Here is a 19,860-nt window from a genome sequence, read left to right as displayed (position 1 = left end):
CTTCAAGTGCTGTACTGCTAACACATTGCAGCCACATATCTAGAAACACTGGCCAGTGTCATAGCGTCAAAGAAGTGACTGACGTATTTCACTCACAAAAAACAAAAAAAAAAAACAAAAAAAAAGCCTTTGCTGGAATACATCAGTAAACTTGACATAAACAGCAGCTCTTTTAGGAAAATCTGTTGGTTCAGCTAAACTAATGAACACTATACTGGCAAAATCTTTCTATTGGACTCTATTTTTCCACAATATCTTACAGAGAAATGGAAACTTCTAAAGCCAACTCACCTCCCAGGAATTTGAAGCTGCTGACAAGACAGTCAGGTTACCAGTAGTCCAAAGCCACCCAGCTACTGTGCCAGCCACGCTTCTTCAAAGCAGAACTAAATCACAGCATGCTTAGCACCAGTTGCTGTGTACATCCAGTGTCGACACACAGGGAGCAAGCCTGGTGGAAAAATATTTTTAAAATCCCTGTACATTGGAACAGTAGATACGGGGGAAGAAAAAGGAATATGACTTGGGGGGAAAGAGCACAAGGTTACATAAAAAGTCAAAACACAGAGCGACTAGGGAGTAGAAATGGGCATTTTCCATTCTAAAGTGTAACTTGCCCATGAGAACAGTTCAGCTACAAAAAATTCACTTGGAGCAACTGTGCAACTGCGAATTCACAGAGGAATTTAGTTTCCATGGCTGTCGGCCCAGTACATTTAATGCCCATTAACCATTATAAAAAACCTCTAAAATTTTAAAATATGATATTAAGCAAAATTCTATGATGAACAATACAGATATTTAAGAGAAACTAGAATATAAAGCCAGACAGCTTAAATTGTTCATACTTGATTAATTCACAGAAAAATACCTGGATGTATTTCAATGTCAGCCTTTATAGAAAGAGTCATTAGCACAGCTACTTGTTCATCTACCAGAACAACATTTGCTCCTAGCTGACTAGAAATTGATTACAAAATATACTGCAAAAATTACTTATGATTCCCAAATAGACTACAGGAATAAAATACTAACTTAATGACTCTTTTCAAATTTACAGTATTCCACTCATGACAGAAATGTATCTCACTGAATAGATTCTCTTTGAAAGACTAAGGCCATAAATTGTCAAATAAATTGCTTCCAAATTAATCAATCAGCCTGGGAAAAAAAAATAGTTCCAGAAATCCTACCACCGTATTATATTACACAAATGTAACGTCTTTTGTCTTCTTATATTCAACAAGTCTTACAATAAATGAGTGTACAGACAGGAATATTCCCCAGAACGTGGCCTGTTAAGTGAATATCCAAAAATCAGAAGTATTGACATAAAAAACATGAACCTAAGAAAGAAAGAAATTTCTTAAAGGAAGAGAAACATACCTGATGCACAAGGAAATGCAAAACATCATATCATGTGACCATTCTTTTTGACCAAAACTAATAAGTCTTTTCAATGCCATATATTAAATATGTGCAAAGAAGTACTCAGAAATTATTTTAATAGAAATTACTTAGCAACTTATTTCAAATAACAGACAAATACAAAGAAAACACAAATCCTTCACAATTAATTAACAGAAAGAGAATATATTTATTGAATAAAGGATTTGAATAAAATTATTTTCTTGTATCTCCAAGTTCAAGTTTCCATGACAACTTTTTTTTGCTAATGAATAGCAGATTATGAAGTAGTACCAAATATGATTCAGATATACTCTACATTTTATTCAAGTTTATAAAGTAAGAGCATCAGTAAAGACAACAGAAAAAACACACTTATGACATTCATTTTGCAAAGTACTTCAGCATGCCTTACAAAATCCACCACAATCGTGATATGACATTAAGTGTTTCAAATTGAACTCCTGACTGCTGGCAATAGTGGCAAATACTGAGAAAACCCCAAAATTTTGGATTAGTTGAGGTTCATCATTCCAAATCAAGCCCATGTTTACAAAATATTTTATTGTTATAAATGAGGCTAGTAAAATTTATCTCAAATCTGAAGTTTTGCTTTCAACTGAAATATCTCCATTTATAGTGGGTTTAATCTTGATAGCTGCAAAGAACTAAAATTGCTATTAATTTCAAAGTATCAGTATAAGAATGACCAGCAGTAGAAAGTACAATATTCTCATTAGGTGAGCTGAGTGTTACATGAAAAGCAAAATGTTTATGGTAAAGTAGCTTTTTTTTGTCCTTCCTCTGATTGTGGTGTCATCACATGGAAACTCTTTTAAATAAATGTATGATCTGGGGGCCTTTAGTACCTTTGCATCCAAAAATACCCAGCCCTTAAAGGAAGAGAGGATTAAAAGAGATGAAACTGATATACCATGAGGTAAGGGGCTTTGCAATATAAATAAATGAATAAATGACTTCTTTTTCAGGGTTAATTCTTCTTGCACAAGCTCCACTCTCTACCTGAGTTCATCATTTTGAAAACTTCCTGGATTTAATAGGGTAGATTTAAAAGAAAGCATTTGCAGTTACCACAAGAGTTCAGCTTTCCCTAAAGGACACATCTATTTTTCTGTCTCCTGAAGTAGCTCTGAAGACAGGTGCAGAGACATACGAGCTTGCTCAGCACAGCTTATTAAATCAGGCTCAGAGCCATGGTAATGAAGCTATATAATCTACAGGCCAAAGCTGGCCCACAGCCAGGCCACTTTAAGTGCAGTTAGAGCTAATGTATTAACTTCTTGTACCTGCCCATAAAAATGGAATCAAAATTTCAGTGTCAAGCATACATTCTAGTTGTCTCCATTTTTAGAAGCTCAGCATGAGATACACCAGGAGTTTCAGATATGTTCAGCATCGTGCACATTTATGCATTAGCTATGTCAGCCCCAAGGATCAGAGCTGTTCACTTGAGTTTACTGGCCACACTTGAAGAGACTGGCCATGGCTAGCGGTTTGCAACTTGAGGACTCATGAATTATTTCTAACTATGATCACAATGCCTATTCTCAACAGGTCAAGGTTAAGGAAAAAAGGCACATCCACCCGAGTGCTTTTTAGAGACTCTGCAAGGTGTAAAACACTGGCAGTGCTAGCCAGGAAGGTACTCTGCCTAATGCCATAGATCATCACTCTCCATCTCCCACAGAACACTGAGACTCCTCCTCCCACTGACTTGCTAAAAACACAGATCGGGTGCAGAAATTTCTCTGCCCTGTATTTGTCAGTAACATTCTCATCTATGACCAGAAACTTGTGCTGAGCATTGTTAGCTTTCTGTATCTGCACAGGGCATCTGTTTTCTGTCACCTCATGCTAATGAATATCCTCTCATGAAAGACTGTCACCAAGCACTACTTCAATCTGTGGCAGAAAAACGCTGATTTCAAGGGTTTCAGAGCTTTTGCCTGAGGCATTCATTTGACAATTGCCTTACACTTATTTGTGAAAGAACACACTTTTGGGCACATTTAACCAGCTTCTGTTGTTATCTTTTGTCTTTCTCGTGGAGATGTTAAGACACTAAATCAAATTCTGTAAATAAAAAAGTAGGTTTATCACATCACATTTTTATCATATCAAATCTTTCCCCAGTAGTCTACATACAGGCTTTCTCAGATGATGTTTAGAATGGCTGATTTACTAATGTGAGTCAAAGTCACAAGTATGAGATAGCTAATATCCTAATCCAGAACCGTGTTAATTCATCTCAACACAGGAAAATAACATGAAGAAAACGTGGAGCACAGTTGAGTCCCAAATAGTCAACCCTAATATTTTAAAGGCAAGCTCAGTTGTTCTTCTATCACGCATATAGTTCTATTATCAGTTTTTCTGCCAAAAAGAGTAGGAATACTACTAAATATTACTAAAAACCACTAAATGTATATTAAATAATTCTTCATAGTGTCTATGCCATCTCACCTCACTCCTATACACTAACCATATTGCATGTATAAAAATAGAATTCATGAAAACTGAAGTATGACAATATTGTCTACAATCTGCATTTTCTTTTCTCTGCTTACAGCAATTTTTTTTTTAATGTATCATGTATCCAAGTTTCACAAGTTGCAACAAATCTCTTAGGTGACAAATTAATGGGAACTGCACATTATCAGGACCTACTTCACGAGATAAACTGTAGGGGATCAGCCTATTTATCAGACGAAAAATCCTGCACTCATATAAACGTAAAAGTATGCCTGATGGAATGTTGCATGGGTAAGTCTCTCTGTTGAGATTTTACCTGGAAAATACAGGATGGCATTCCTCAGCCACCTGTCAGAATCTCACTGGTTTAACGTGACAAATGCTTAACAACCTGGATGTGCCATCTTTCAGAGCTAAACCTTCTTCCTACCAGTGACCTTTTCAACCAAGATCATAATGAAATAAACACATGGTGACTATATTCCTTTAAACAAAGGCTTGATTTTGGTGTGCTAAGTTATCTGTACAGCAAAGCACACAAGCAACTAAAATTCAGCAAAAAGTCATAAGTGCTCCATTACCTCCATTTAGTGCAAATAGTTTGGTGAACCATACTAAACTCTAGCAATGAAGCACCAAATATTTTCATCACAAAGCTATTGAGTGCCTTGATTTGTAAGGTAATTCACAGAATGCATCAAATAGTATTGCCTGTATTCACTCCATGATAAACTTCTGTGTGTGCATGTGTATGCCTGCAAACCAGGGTTAGCAAAACTCTAGGGGAACAAAGAGTTTATGTTTTCACGGCAGCCTTGTAAGGTACAATTCTGACTGCTGAACAGATCAAGGGCCCTGCATAATTGCGTTGAACTGTCATTTTCTACAAGACCACACCTACAAGAAAGTCTTACTTTTGCCAGAGGGAAAGATCTGCTTACTCTTCTCTCCACTGCTCCCAGTCTCCCAGGGCCACAGTGAGGACACACAGGAACCCTCCATAACCCCTATTCATGTACACTGCACACCACTCCATGCACAGAAGCTGCACAGTCGTATAGGTATGTGCTGAGCTCAGTTTCTGTGCATGTTATCTCAGGCAGAGTTACTGTCCCTCTCTCTGGCTCAGAAAGAAGTTAACTCTGAAAGGTGTTCAGTAGCCCCCAGCAACTGGCCCAAATTTAGAAAAACAAAGGTCGGTTATGCAGTGATGGAACCAGCAAGAGCTTTGTCATCCCCTCAAAGAAGATACAGCATTTAAACTGGCCAGAAACAGATGACATAATACACCTGCAAATTATAGTCAACAAGCTTTGGTATCATGACTTCTTGGAAATTCTGCCAAAACACAGTATGAGAATGACAAGGCCTGGTTCTCTGCGTCTTTGATTTTATTTCCTTCCACTCTAGGTAGACATCTTATATTAGAAAATAACAAAACAAACAACCTCTACTCCCCAACCCCACTTCACAAGCTACTTTAAAAAACATATTCAAATCTTTTGGTACTTACATAGAGGTAAAAACAAAAAAGGGGTAGAATCATAATTACTAAGGATTCTACAACTTATTGAAGAAACTCCATCATTCCTCCATACTCTTAACCTGCCCAAAGCCATATCAAGCCCTCCATATGTTCTTCAGCACCTCCATCACCTGTTAGTGTATGTGACCAATACAGAACTTGTCCTGTAAAATTAACCCCATGGAGTTGTATCTTTTTCTTCTTCTTAGAACAAACATCCATTTGTAAAGTTGTGTAATGCTTCACTTAAATCACAACACACTATGATGGAATGACTTTGCATAGAAAAAGCACATGTAACGACACAATTTTGTCATGCAAAAATACAGTTTGGCTTATGATGCAACACAGTGAATTTTCTCAAGTTCTCTTAGATAATTTCAAAGCAAGCATTGAGTATGGCCGAATTTTCAATTCACTTTAACCTATACATCTGAGTCCTCATTTTCTTGATGACATATATGAGCCTCTGTTTAGCATTACAGCACTGGAATTAAGATGATTTTCCTATCTAGTGCAGAATATTGCTGCCAAGAATGAGTCATCTTAACCACATGGCTTTTTAAGTGGCTAGTCCTTGCTTTTTTGACTTGAATAAATTAAGCTTTCTGCAATCCTGACCTTCTGTGGCCTCTTTTTAACATAACTGTTTATCTTTCTAAGATCAGATAATGACAGTAGACAAATGCCTAGCTCCTGAGCTCACTTACATTTGTGTAAATCTGCATCCTTGCATCTGAGTTTAGTGGAATTATGCCAAGGGCAAAGTGACATAAGTTTGTGAGGATCCCTTGACTAGAAACAGTGCATTTTCTGGCAGTTTTTTAACCTAGGCCTATAATACAGCTTAAAATTGTCTAAGTCACCTCTTCCATGCTTGCTCAGATACGCAGTTTGTATAGTGCTATGCCAAAAAAATAAGAGGAGAGAAACCCAAGAACTATTAAAATGATGTTCTGGTCCAACATACTTTCATGAGGATTTTTCTGGGGATGGTCAGAAAACAATTTGGTTATGTGGTGCTACATGCACTAGAAGCTAATGTACTATTTACTTAAAAACCACATATCAGTATCTATTTTTCCCTCAATTACAAAGTTATATTTTATCTAAATTGCTTTTTGCACCTAAGCTGACAGGTATCTGCTTGCATTTTCATTTTTTAAATAACAATGCAATGGCAAATTTTAGACTAAAAGAGTATGTGGACATATTTTCAGATTTTTTTAGCACTCAGATTTAATTGTATCACTCTTTATGTTCAAATCACTTACTTTCTTAGGCCTAGATCTTGTACTTACATGCATTTAACCTTAAGCACACAAGTAACAGCACTTTTTTCCTGCAGGTACGCAGGTAATCTCATAACAGTATTTTGTTACTAGCCTAGTATTTTGGCTAGGTCTTCATTACAGATTAGTCTTCAGATAACAAGTTTTTGAGGCTGAAAATAGCGTTTTAAAGGATTTTATACACATTCAGGACAGCAGGACTCCATTCTTACCCGAGTCATCCGAGCACTGCTGAAAATTGAGAGGTAATGGGCAGAGCTACATGAAAAGTCAGCCTAGATTTAGCAAGTTGCTTCAGTTTGGACCCTGCATGTTTCCTGGTTTATCTGTAAAGAATGAAAAAGCAGATTAGCTCCAAAAATAAAATGTGTGCCCATGAGAAATTTAGGCTGAGGAGAAGCATCCAGAATGAGCATTAGGCCATGCAAAATTACATATCTGGCCAGGGTTCAGCATTAATGCTTATCAGTTACTGGCGCTTCTCCACACACTCTCTGATTCCACCACTTCAAGGGCAAGTGTATGATCTGAGATTCATCCTCAGGGCAGTGTGCAGTGGGCAATGACGTATTTACCCTCCAGTCAGGCTTTCCTGGAGATGATCAAAGCAAACTTTACACAGGTAATTGTGATTGCAGCAGTGTAGGGTTCCAGACAGCCTCCCCCCACAAACATTTGGGCAGCTAGCTTCTGCAATGCTGCACACTGCTGAGGCCACATTATTGCTATTGCCTGAATGGCCCAATTTAATAGTACCTTGCGGATGTCTGCATAAGTGAAGGTCATACCTTTCTCCACACATGCACAAATGAAGAAAGTCAAGACTCAGACCCAACCTCCTATCCCCCTACAGCACTGAAGGATGTTGTAGTTTGTTCTGATTTAATATTATTAATTATTCTGGTTTAATATTCTCCAACATTCCCCGTGTAGACCCAGTCAGCCCAATACATCAGCATTCTTGAAGAAAGATCGTATTTCACATTTCACTTTGGATCAATTTCTGTTTTGAAAATATTGATTTTCTCATAATCTAAAAGTGCAAGTATTACAGTGTGTTCTATGAGTAGCAGAACTAACAAGAGGGCTTCCTATAAGGTTGCATTCTTTGGTCTCTGCATCCTCAGAAAACACCCTCACAAGGCAAGAAATAGAAAATGCTGCTGCTAATATGGATCTGTATGTGTGACTGTTGGCTGGCTAAACAGAACATCTAAGAGCTGAGTTGTCTTTTCTTAAGTGAGGGCTTCTGCTTCTCAAAGCTACCAGTTTTCATTACAGCTGTTGGAGTGTACTTCATTCTAAGATCTTTTTTCCTTACTCCTTGAAATCAGCTGAAAATGTCCAAAAAGGTTTCATAACTATGGGAAGGCCTGGTAGGGAGAAAGTCTGATCACCAAGGTTTCGTTTTCTCAGGAAAACAGGCTAACAAAAAGATAACTATAATACTGTAATAATAACAAAAAAAAAAAAAAAAAAAAAGAATTACAATGTGTTCTTACTTCTGAAAAACCTTTCGGGAAAAAAAATGGAGAATTCATTAGATATTTCACTTAAGCAAACGTATGGACTGTAGACTTCTTTCCACTCTAGACTTCTTTCCACTCTACTTCAATTGGGTGGAACAGCTGTGAGGCTTAACGAATTTCTGGAAAAGGAAAAGTTTCAAAAATTTGAAATATAAAATCTCTGACACTTACCATGTTTAAAGAAAACATAGTATTATACACATTCATGATAGCTAGTCTCTGTGTTAACTATGACTGTGTTCCAGCTACTTGATTGCTCCATTACCAGTTACCTATTGTCTGCTTCTGGGTTGTGAACACTCCATGGGATACAGGACTATTCACCATCATTCACCACACTGCATAGAGCTTTCAAGTCTTATTGGTACTTAGAAGTATTACTGCCTTTAAATACTAAAGAGAAATTAAAAAGCAGTGCTGATGAAGTAAAACTATAACCCTTCTAAGCCACTCAGCTGCATTTCAGGCACCACACATCACTTGTCTTTAGCCTTTCATGGCAGTTTTTTCTTCTACGCAAGCACAAAAATCCCAAGATTTTTTGGTAACTGCAGATATTTTGCCTCCTATTCATTACAGCCAAAAACTCCAGCAACTTCACTGCACGCTAGTTTTGAAAGCTTGTTTTAGGAAGTAATTGACTGATAATATACTATCTCCCTTATAGCCATATGCCAAGGAAGTTCCCTATGAAGAATTACAGTGACAACTCTTTCTGAGAACCAGACCATCACACATTTGCAATGTATACAGATCTTTTTTCTTGGCTACTTATGTTCCTGCCCATCTGCTGGAGTGGCAAGGTGCCGGCTTGCAGACTGATGTGTCAGTTTCAATAAAGCAAAAATAACAATTAAAGAAAACAAAAAAAAAAATCCACTTCCAGGTGACGCAATACTTCCACAAGGAATCCCTCCTCAGCCACAGTGATACCATATGCTTCTTTCACACAATACATAGTGACATTTGTGCCAAACTTCAGTGGTAAGAGAAAAGAAGACCACGAGTTCCAAGCTGCCAGGATGACAGACTGTATATAGTAGTGGAAACCTGAGAAGTATACTAAGGCAACGTGGTGTCTAAATATGTCACAAAGAAGCACAATGGGTATCTGTGGCTGGTAAAAGCATTCACCTCTGAAACACATCAATTGTAACAGAGATATTCCAGTTTTTCTCTTCAAATTCTATATTGAAAGAATAAGCTGTAACATTATTTTTCACTTGTGTCTCTTAGGTGTTTTGGGCATTCTGTATTTATTATTCTCCTGGAGCCTTCATGTCAGTATGGGGTTGGAACTAGATGATCTTTAAGGTCCCTTCCAACCCAAACCGCTCTATGATTCTACGATCCTATGAATTCAGCAAGCAGATCTGCAGAGAAACAAACTCGTTTCCCATAGTCGCTTCCTGGCGCAGTGTATAGTTTTCAAGTTTGAACTAAGTGTAATCTGGGGCAAAATGCTACCTCAAAATGCCATTATCTGGTTGCCAGCTTAGAGGGAAACTTCCAGAGTAGCTACATATACTCTAGATTTTCATCAATTGAGATAATTAATACAACACCTCTATGGAATTACACGGCGAGTTCGGAAATATGCATAAGCTCCAAACACTTAATGACAAATTTGAAACCAACCAGGTAACAGCAGAGTCCTCCATGGAGAAGTCTGAGTGGTACAGCAAGTACACATTGGCAAGCAAAGCCAGCACTAAATAGTGATAAACAGGCCAATGAACATAGTGAAATAGTGACATCTATGTTCGGAAACTGTTTTTCATATGGACATCAGGTTGCTCTGAAAGGCTTCCAGCTTCATGCTCATATCTAGTCACATGCACAGGTCTTACTGTATCTCAGTGCTGACTCAGCACTTGGCTGACCAGAGGTCACATCCACAGAGGAATATAGGCTCCACAATGCTGAGTTTACTAGTGACATCATATAGCTCTTGGCTTTGAATCCTGTGTGTCTCTACCCTGCAAAGGAAGTGTCAAAATATTTCAGAAGGACTATCAGAAAATCTTCTGTATTTTGAGCCAGAGCTACCTATAATTGTCAATGGAAATGCTCCATCAAAAGTCTTATGCTTCTCTGCCTAGAGTTAAAGCATTGCATTTACCCTAGCAATAAGGCATTTTTGTAAGGAAAAGTGGGGATTTGAGGGCTCTAGGCCATTAGTTGGCTCAGTCTGCTATGCATCTAATGTGCACACCTGCATTGCAGCTGGATATGTCCTCAATGGTCCCTGAAGACAAACATCTTCAATAGAACAGACACCTGTGACCAGCGGCTGTTAGCTACTCTAAGTTAAAGCCGATAGCTCTCAAGGATGAGCGAATACCCATTTTCCTGGTGAATAAAGCTACAGAGGTTTTCATAGGCATGGGACAAGAACTTAAAACCTATTTGTGTTGTGGTACCACAGTATGTAATTTATCATTTATAATTCATAGCTCATAATTGCTCTTACTGGATGGGACAAATATTACAGATTAATACCTACGTTTTTTGCAATGGTTTTTCTTATTGCAGCCTGAAAGGATCTTCTAGTCTGCAATTTCCTAATTAACAGGATGCACAATCAAAGAATGAAAGAAAAGCTCTGATTATTTTAGCCTATGTTAGGCCAACACATTTTTCCAGTGAAACTGCAATGGTGAGAGTTAATGAGTAGTGTTAGGGTAAAATAATGTTAACGCTGCATTTTACTACCACCAGATAACATCATTTCTCTGTTATTGCATGGTCTCACAACTGAATATTTCATTCTCTGAATTAGACAATTATGACATTTAAAAAAGAAAAATCTCCTGGGATTTTACATGCTACTCAGAAAGAATATATTAAAACAAAGTGAAACACACAAAAGATCAATGGTCATCAAGGAATATTACTGAAGTGCATGGCAAAAGAAGGGGAAGAAGAAAGAAGGAAGAAAAATGTATGGATTAAACTGATTTCTAGTCCTGTGGGATAAATGCAGCAAGCCAAGGCAGTCTTTCCAGCCTGCAGTTTTCTTCCAGCTGCCCTCTTTCCTGAGGGCTCAGTGGAAGCAGGTCACAAGATACACAAATCGTTATGGCAGCTGCAGCCTGTACCTGGCTGCCTCTTTTTGAAGAATCCTTCAGGAATTATCACTTATTTATTCCAGATTTCTTGGAAGCATCAGATATACCATATAAGCAGAAGGGAGCATAACTACGTTATTGTGGTCAGAGAATGAGAAGTAGGGTTCACTGCTATCATTAGGAAAAACAACACTGCTCATTGCTTAGAAAAACTGACCGTCAGGCAAACAAAGGTATGCGTCAAATTTTTCTGTATTTAAAAGGGCATTATTTATTTCCTTATTTGTCCAAATTAAGCAATTCCTAAGCACATCAAGACTGGGAACTTCCAGAACAAAAACATGAAGACCAGAATAGGAAACGTCAAAACACTACAGAAAAGGCAAGGCGGGAGACTTAAAGTGTCATTTGTTAACTTTGTCCACCTGTTCTGCACTTCTCTATTCTTCCCTTTCTCCTGTTTCCCAGTGACCCAAAGGTACAGTGACTTACAAGATAAGTCATTTGTATATAGACAGCAGTTCTTACAGTAATGATATGCCAGCACCCTTTTCAGGGTGAAAAATGCAGGCAGCACAGCGAGTGAAAAGGGAATTGTGACAACCTCTTAAATCTGCATGGAACCAAAAGGCAGAACACTGATGCATTGCTCTGCAGCACAACTATGGGTTCCCTTCAGACAAGGCCAGAAGAGCCAAGAAATGTACCACATTTTCCAAGAAAATCTACTGGTAATTTGAGTGCCCAGATGCCCTCCCTTGATTAACTGGACAAGACTAAACGAGGCCTTTTCTGTACAACAAACCTGGGATCTCTTCCATCTGTTTTCACTAGAAAGTGAAGAACAGGGAAGAAATAAGTAGATAGCCCTGGACCTGTCCAAAGGGCACTACAAACACAAAACACTCTGAAGATAAGTCAAGAAAATGCCATCTTTCTCAATGTTGTCCTCCCCGTTTCCACAGGGATACAACTTTATTTCAAGAAAATAGAAAAAAAGGCATCAAGAAAAACCTACAAGACATACTTCAAATGTACCCAGTTCCAAATGAGCTGAACATCCTACTTCTGGCTATCAAGCAAAGTGCCATAATAAGAATGAACTTCTGTAGGAAGAAGGAAACTACTTTCACAAACTACCCTGAAAGAAAAAACCAGCACTACCACTAACACACAGTGGCAATTTAGGGGGAAAAAAAACAGTTATTATGTTTTCTCAGTGCCCACCTTAACTGAGCTTCTCCACAACAAATAAGCAGTTCAAACTTGTAACAATGCAGGCATGGATGAGTGGGTGTATGTTTACATTAGCTAATGTTTTTAAAGTAAAAGCTATTTCTATAATGTGGGAATATATCAAGATTTAGAGTTCACTTTTCCAAAACAAGTGTAGTACATATACCATATACACAGCAAGAGAGGGCCAATACACACCCAAAACTTCTTGCTCTGAAATGAGTCAGTCCTCCTACACAAAAATTAACAATCATTTGGCTTCACAAAGGCTGCATTCTCACAAGAAGAAGCTGGGGCAGGTTCATCTACCAGTTCCACAGAACAGCTGAGCAGTTCATGCCAAGCTGCTAAGCAGTATTATGGACACTTCAAGCCAGGGACCAACCCATTGTTTTCCTGCAATGGTTTCAAGTTTCCTCTTCACTCATGAGTAAATAGATTATGCTGCAGGATCTCTGCACCAAGCAACAAGCAATGACTTTCTGTGTCTTTTTCAGTAAGAATTATTTATATCTATCTGCAGAAATATGCTAGCCTTAAAGTATATCTAAGTGCACAGTACATGATATGGCACTTGCTTCCAGATTTACGCATTAGTAAATGAATCCTCTTCTGGGAATGTTCTGACTGGCTGAAAATCTGGTCTACTAACTGATTTGTCTGAGCCTGCATTAGGTACTTCTTGTACTTGTTTCTACCAAAACTTCAGTCCTAGCAGTACCACAAAAGAAAGAGGCAACTGGTGGATTCACATCACAGAGGGTAAAAGACACTTATTCAAAATATTTTTTTTTTTCCTCCTGGACAACCTAGTCCATTGACTTGTTCATGGTGTGGAAAATCACAGAATAAAAAGGAAAAATTGTTTGTCCTGAGGAAACAAGCTCCAAATGCAATCCACTGGATGAAGACTGATGACACAGAGTGGCTTTGGAAATTTCTGAAATAAAAAAGCATCACACATATAACAGAATTCTTAAAGTGCTAGTTTCATTAGTTATTCAGGCTATCAATAGAAGCTGAGAGAAACATCAGAAGAGCCTGCACAAGCCAGCTCAAAAGACAAATACAATGTCAAACATATTTAGTAACAACAAATAAAAAGTAAAATACATTGGAGAAAAAATGTTTTTGGCTAGGAGTTCTAAAGTGTTTCCAATTAATATTATCACTTCTGAAGGAAACTAATGTGTCACTGCAGCCCAGCCAAGACCTTTATTCAATGAACATAGGCTATTAGGAAAAGGAAAGGAAACATTGAATTCTGTTAAAGAATGGGAGATCAGACAGTAATGAAAATAATGCAGCTCTTCTGTAGAAGCCAGTAATACAGATTCAGCTGGAATTTTGTATGCCATTAGCAGGCATTCTACCTCAAATCAGGCAGTATTATTTCCTAATAAGATCAAAAAAAATTAAGAATAATGAAAAAGAGAACCTGAAAGACAAGTGTACCTTTCTTACATGGAAAACTTCTAAAACTCATAATAATGTTTAAAACAACGAAGGCACAAATCATGGGAACTTGTACATTCTGCCTCAAAACACAGAAACATACAACCTAATAAGAAGTGAGAAAATGAATATCAAACAAACTATATTCTCATTCAAACTGCAAATAGACTATGACCCATGTTAGCCCAAGGAGCACCGAGACAAGAGCTTAGCAAGACTTGGCCATTTCTTTGACTTTCCAGAATACCTGGTTAATTGATATTAACACCCTTCGAAACACATAGCAAATTTCAGGGTTTTGAAGTTTAGTCAGCCTTTAAAAGTCTCACCATCTACAAGTGACTTCACACTGACCTGTTGCCAGTTTCATATCCTTCCCCTAATTTAACTGGACAAAAGAGAATATACGCTGCTGCACTCTTAATTCCTATGATCCTAGCAACTAGCAGAAATGTGACATCGCCGTCCTGTCCCTGTTCCTCGGCATTACACTGACCTCTGGTGGGATGCAGGAAAAAATCGTAGAGTAACGAAGCAGACAAAAAGCCAAGGAATCACACCCTGCAACTTTGGTGAGAATTCAGGGAAGGAATGCAGGGAGCCTGGTGTTGAAAGTGCTCCAATTTACTCAAGACAAGGCAGCAGCAAAATCACACTAATTCTATTACACTGCTTAAAAAGCACTTTAGAGGTATTCCAGGTTCCGCTCATAACTTTCCCTTGAGATGCCCTCTTTAGCAGTTTGGGTTAGGCTTTCCTAGAACATCTCTAAAATTTTGTGTACACGGAAGCCCCATATTCTATATGAGGAAAAAGGAAGAAAATAAGTGAGTGTGCAAGCTTTCTGTGCTATACACATCCCAAACCAAAATGCATTATGTTAAACTCTAACCTTTCTTGGCTCTACTAAAATTATGATTAACTATTTTTGTTTACCTTATTTTCTTCTACATGTTGCACATTTTCATGGCACCTGAAGTCAAATCACATATTTGTTTAGGAGTCCTGACAGTTTCAGTGACCTGTTTTGTGGCATGTTGACTCCAGCAAAACTCATGGAGCAGTTAATTGATGCTGGGAACAGGAACAAGAAACAACAAACCAGGAAGAGCAGGAAGTGGTTTTCCTGTTGAAGAAAGCACAACGAGGAATTACTCCATGATAGGTTAGTGTTGGAATTCAGAATGGAAAACTAAGGACACACCCAGAAAATGTGGAACAAAACATTTCTTACAGATTCAGATTTTGACTGCCTATTAGTGTTCCAGGAAATCAATGACTTCTGAAAGTGCTAAGGAGCCAGAACCACTTCTGTTTCTACTGCTCTGTCCTTGCCGAGTGAGACTGAATATTGAATTGGGCTGGATTATTAATTTCACTCTCCCTTCCATGTAGTGGTAAATTGAGAAGAAACTAATGTAATTTGGCATAACATTTCCAGGAGGGGGGGAACCCTTCTGAGGATGTTAGCTGCCAGCTGTTGAATTAGACTGTGAAAATAGGAAATAAGAGTGAAAAAGAGATCATTCCTGCTGTGCAGTACTTTCTAGAACTAAACCCAATGCCGTCAGAAGTCTGAATGGGTTCTTCCAGTGATAAATTCTTAGAAATATTGTCAGGTATGATAAGGGACTTCGGTGATAAGAAAAGGCCTTTTGGGCATGCTCAGGAAGTGCTCGAGAATATTTAAACAGAAAAAGAAAACTTTAGTTTAGGTAGCTGGTGAGGCTCGCTTCAGTGCTGGGTTCTAAGCTGCTCAGTAGAGCTGGAAGTACAACTCCTCTCCACACCTACTTACAGACACAGGCATCTCGCTGCTGGAAGAACACTATGCCACTCACAGTCTGTCATTATGGCTTTAAAATAAAATTGTGGAGAAGTATACATCAGTGAGTATAGACATTACCACTGCTCTCTCCTATGCTTTCTCCATTTGGGAGGATGACAAGCACTGCATGCAACGCTTGGAGAGTTTTCTGGCCAGCCAGATAATGTTTTTCCATAAAACCTCCAAGAACTTAGTATTCCTCTGCCACTTTGACAAATACTTCTGAAAACAACTTAAAAAATATCACCAACTGACACAAAGCAAATAAGTTCAATGATTAAATCATTAATCACGTCTTTAGGAAACCAAATAGAAAATAATGTCTCACCACTAACTTCAAAGCCAAAAAGGTTGAGTGTCTCAACTCCCGAGTCTTTCCCTAGGTAGGTAAGCTTTTCTAATCCTAACCACTGCAGAGTCTAGTTCTTTCCATACGTGCCCTGTGACTACATTGACAAACTGGACGCCCTCAGCCACTACACACTGCTGGTCAGTGGTTTAGCTCAGATTCCCTATAAGAGGACACAACAGCTACAACAGGGATTTGTATCAGAGCTGTTAATGCACTGCTGCTAACCATGCAATGTGTGCAGTAATCTGTAGTGGAACGACAAGGCAGACTGCTGGGACAGCAATGTCTTAATCTGTCAAAGCACAATTCATAAGCACCTTCTTTTAAAGCTCCTACATACTTAAATGTGGCCTCAAGGTATCTGTTTCCACCCCAACAAGAGACTTTAACCCACTAGATATCTAAGAATTACTGTTAATTATGCTCTCAATTTAGCACGTCCTTGTTTCACACGAACAGTTATAAATAATAAAATGTTAATAGATTCAGAGATCAGAAATTCAGGTTCACTGTGATCACCCAGAATAGAGGCCACAGAAGTGCCATGAAGTCATAACTTTTTGGATAATATTGCCACTTTCAGAAAAATCATAGCCTTGATTGGACTAAATCAATCAGATTAGAAAAAAAAAAGAAATCTAGCCACGTATCATCACTTCCTCTCCTTCGTAAACTGTTCCACTGATAATTTTTACTGTCTTGCAACAGTTGACTTATTTAATCAAAACCTGGATTAGTTCCATCTGATGTAAACTTCTGTCCAGGCAGCTATCCCTGAGCTGCAAATCAACACTTGACTATACCAGCAAAACAGAGTAACAGATCTCTACTCACTTACAGCTTAACTGTCAGCAGCAGTCTGATCACTGTCCTCTGCAAGACCAGCTACTTCTGTATTTTAAGTATCACTTTACACAAAGTGCTGACTTTTATGCATTAGGCTTAAGGCAATGCCTGACACAATCTCCTTCACGTTGAAAACAGAATTTCAAATGAGAAGCCAAAGCTATTGAAGGCGAATCTGCTCAAAATTGACATTAACAATATTTGTTAGTTTCGCTAAAAATACAGCACTAATACGTCCTGTCTATTTTAGAGATATGCCTAAGTATAGTGACTCAAAAATTAATTTCTGTAAAGCAGATTGAGTCTGAATTATCAAAGGAAGAATCTTGCACTCCTCACAAGTCTGTACACTTGTCTAGAAGCTGTGAGTGGTGACATTTGCTTGCCCCTTAGCTTTTTCTTAAATTCATTTTTTTCCCTCACCTATCAAGGCTGCAGTCAGTCATTCCTCTTCTTGTAGCAGTTTGGCATTTGGCAGCCCTTTTACGACCTCCTGCAATTTAGCTAAGATGTCACACATCAGGTTATCCTGCAGAAACTACTTTGCTACTGTGCCTTCTGGACACCAGTTGTAACAACTCTCTCTGCTGTAACCAGTAGGTCAAGAGGAGCTAGAGGAAGCAAGCAGGACACAGCAGCTGTAAGATGCAGAGCAAAGACAGCAGATAAGAGAGCTGTACAGGTCTCAGGACTCTCTGCCGCTAGTACTACCCTCATTCCACTTTTTCTCCAGATGTGGTGTCAGTTTATTCTCCTTGTGCGCATAACTGCTGTGATCCCCACTTCTTGCAGTCATTCAAACGTAGTAGGTAGACCCGACATTTACAGGGTCAGCAAATAGGGAAATGATGCACCCAGAACTGAGCCTCTGCCGGCATTTAAGCATTCAATGTCCAGAGCTATTGCACACTTTCCCTCCCTGAACCGAGGCTGGTTACTTTGCACATGCTCCTCCAGCTGGTGAGCAAACAGAAGGGCGCCAGCAATGCTATCACAAATGAGTAATATAAAAGATCAATACCATCACCCATCAGTAATACACAACATCAATACCATCAAGGACAAGAAACACACAAGATCAGGATATAGATGTGCCATATCTGTCTCACCATGAACATCATCCCCTTTCAGACTTCTGCTCCTGCAGAAATGGAGACGTAGAGAGCTCAGAAGGGAAACCCAATGCAGCCTGTGAGAGTGATGATCATCTCCAACACCAAGTACTCCAAAGAGCTCATGCTTGCATCAGGAAGCTTAATAGATAAGGAAAATGTATTTTGCACCTAATTTACCTTGTTTACATACTACAAACATCCTAATCACAGAAAGCAGACACTTGATATCTTCTACAAACATGCTAATATCTGCCCAGGGATGCCTGCACTTAGTATCATCCACAAACAAGTCTGCCCAGATACAAAGGCACTTCATATGTCCTATAAACACCCTGGCCTCTGCCCAGGGAGATAGACAGTGTTAAAAAATTATAAACACAGCAGTTAATCAATTCAAGGTTGAAAACATGTGCTTAAACAAGGAAAGGGATAACAGATAGGGAGAATTTGTGATTGTTTAAGGATTACATGAGGAACATCTTTATCCCACTGAAGGATGTGGAAAGAAAATAAACAATTTTGTATTAAAGTAGAATTGTTTAACCTGATGAATATCTGTATTAGATACATGTAAAAATTGTATTAGTGAGGTGAGATTTTGAACATCAGTTTTGTATAAATAGGCCTTTGGGGTCCTCAGTAAATGTGCTAGTTTTCTGGAAGATTTTCCACCTAGCACGATACACAGAATAAATGCACTGTCTCCTCTCTCAACAAAATAATTTGAAGTAGCTACTACTACAAAAAGTACAACATTTTTTATTTAAGCTAAAGTTTCATCTAAGTAACTGTGATCTTTGAAAGTTAGACAGAATGTCCCTCTGAGAGCATGTTTTCTTTTTTTGATAGCTTGTTTTCTTTTAGAAGGTATTTTTCCAGATACTGTTCATTCTTAAAAGATGGTAACATCTTGTGTTAAGTATGCTGAACAGACATCCCTTCTGTGATCAACCTGTTTGCAGTCTTTCTCTATCTCAAATGCAAAGCTTCAAATAAGCAAGAAATTTGACTGTTGTGAAGTTCATAATAACATTAAAATGAGTTCTTGGAAAGGAATAGACCATGCGTAAGATTTCCAGGAAAAATTATACGCGTGCAACTGGGAAATCCATTCTGTTCCAGCTCTTGTATGGCTGCACACAACTAATGGAGATCATTGCCTCGGGTATACCATCCCTGATAAGGGATTCTTGCTTTCTAAAACTCCAAAACAAGTCTTAGAGAGTTTTATTTGCTGGTATTTTCGGTATCACTTTTGTGAGAAACACTTGCTCACTGGTAAAATATTGAAAAGAACAAATTCTTCGAAGCAAAGGCAATAATATTTTTATTTTACAATTCAGCACTGAATGAGATGCCCATCTAAAAAAAGGCATCCCATCTTGCAAAAGCATTAGGTATATATGGATGTGGCCCTGGGCAGCCTGATCAAGTGGGACATGATTGACTATTGAGTCTGGCTTTTCACAGCAACACTAGTAAGACATAGCTGGTTTAGGTCAAGAGATGATATAGGGCTGCGAGAATTTATGATGTGCTTAATTGACTTGTGAGATCTAATTATCTTGGGTCAAGAGATAACCTGAAGGGATTATCCAGACATGGTTGGATAGCCTAAAAAAATAAACATTCTTTAAGAATTTACACAGTTCTTCATCTAAAACTAATCTATATATATAAACTATATATATATATATATATATAATAGAAC

This window comes from Cuculus canorus, chromosome Z (assembly GCF_017976375.1).
Source record: "Cuculus canorus isolate bCucCan1 chromosome Z, bCucCan1.pri, whole genome shotgun sequence".
Lineage (NCBI taxonomy): Eukaryota > Metazoa > Chordata > Aves > Cuculiformes > Cuculidae > Cuculus > Cuculus canorus.
This window is presented reverse-complemented; position numbering follows the sequence as displayed.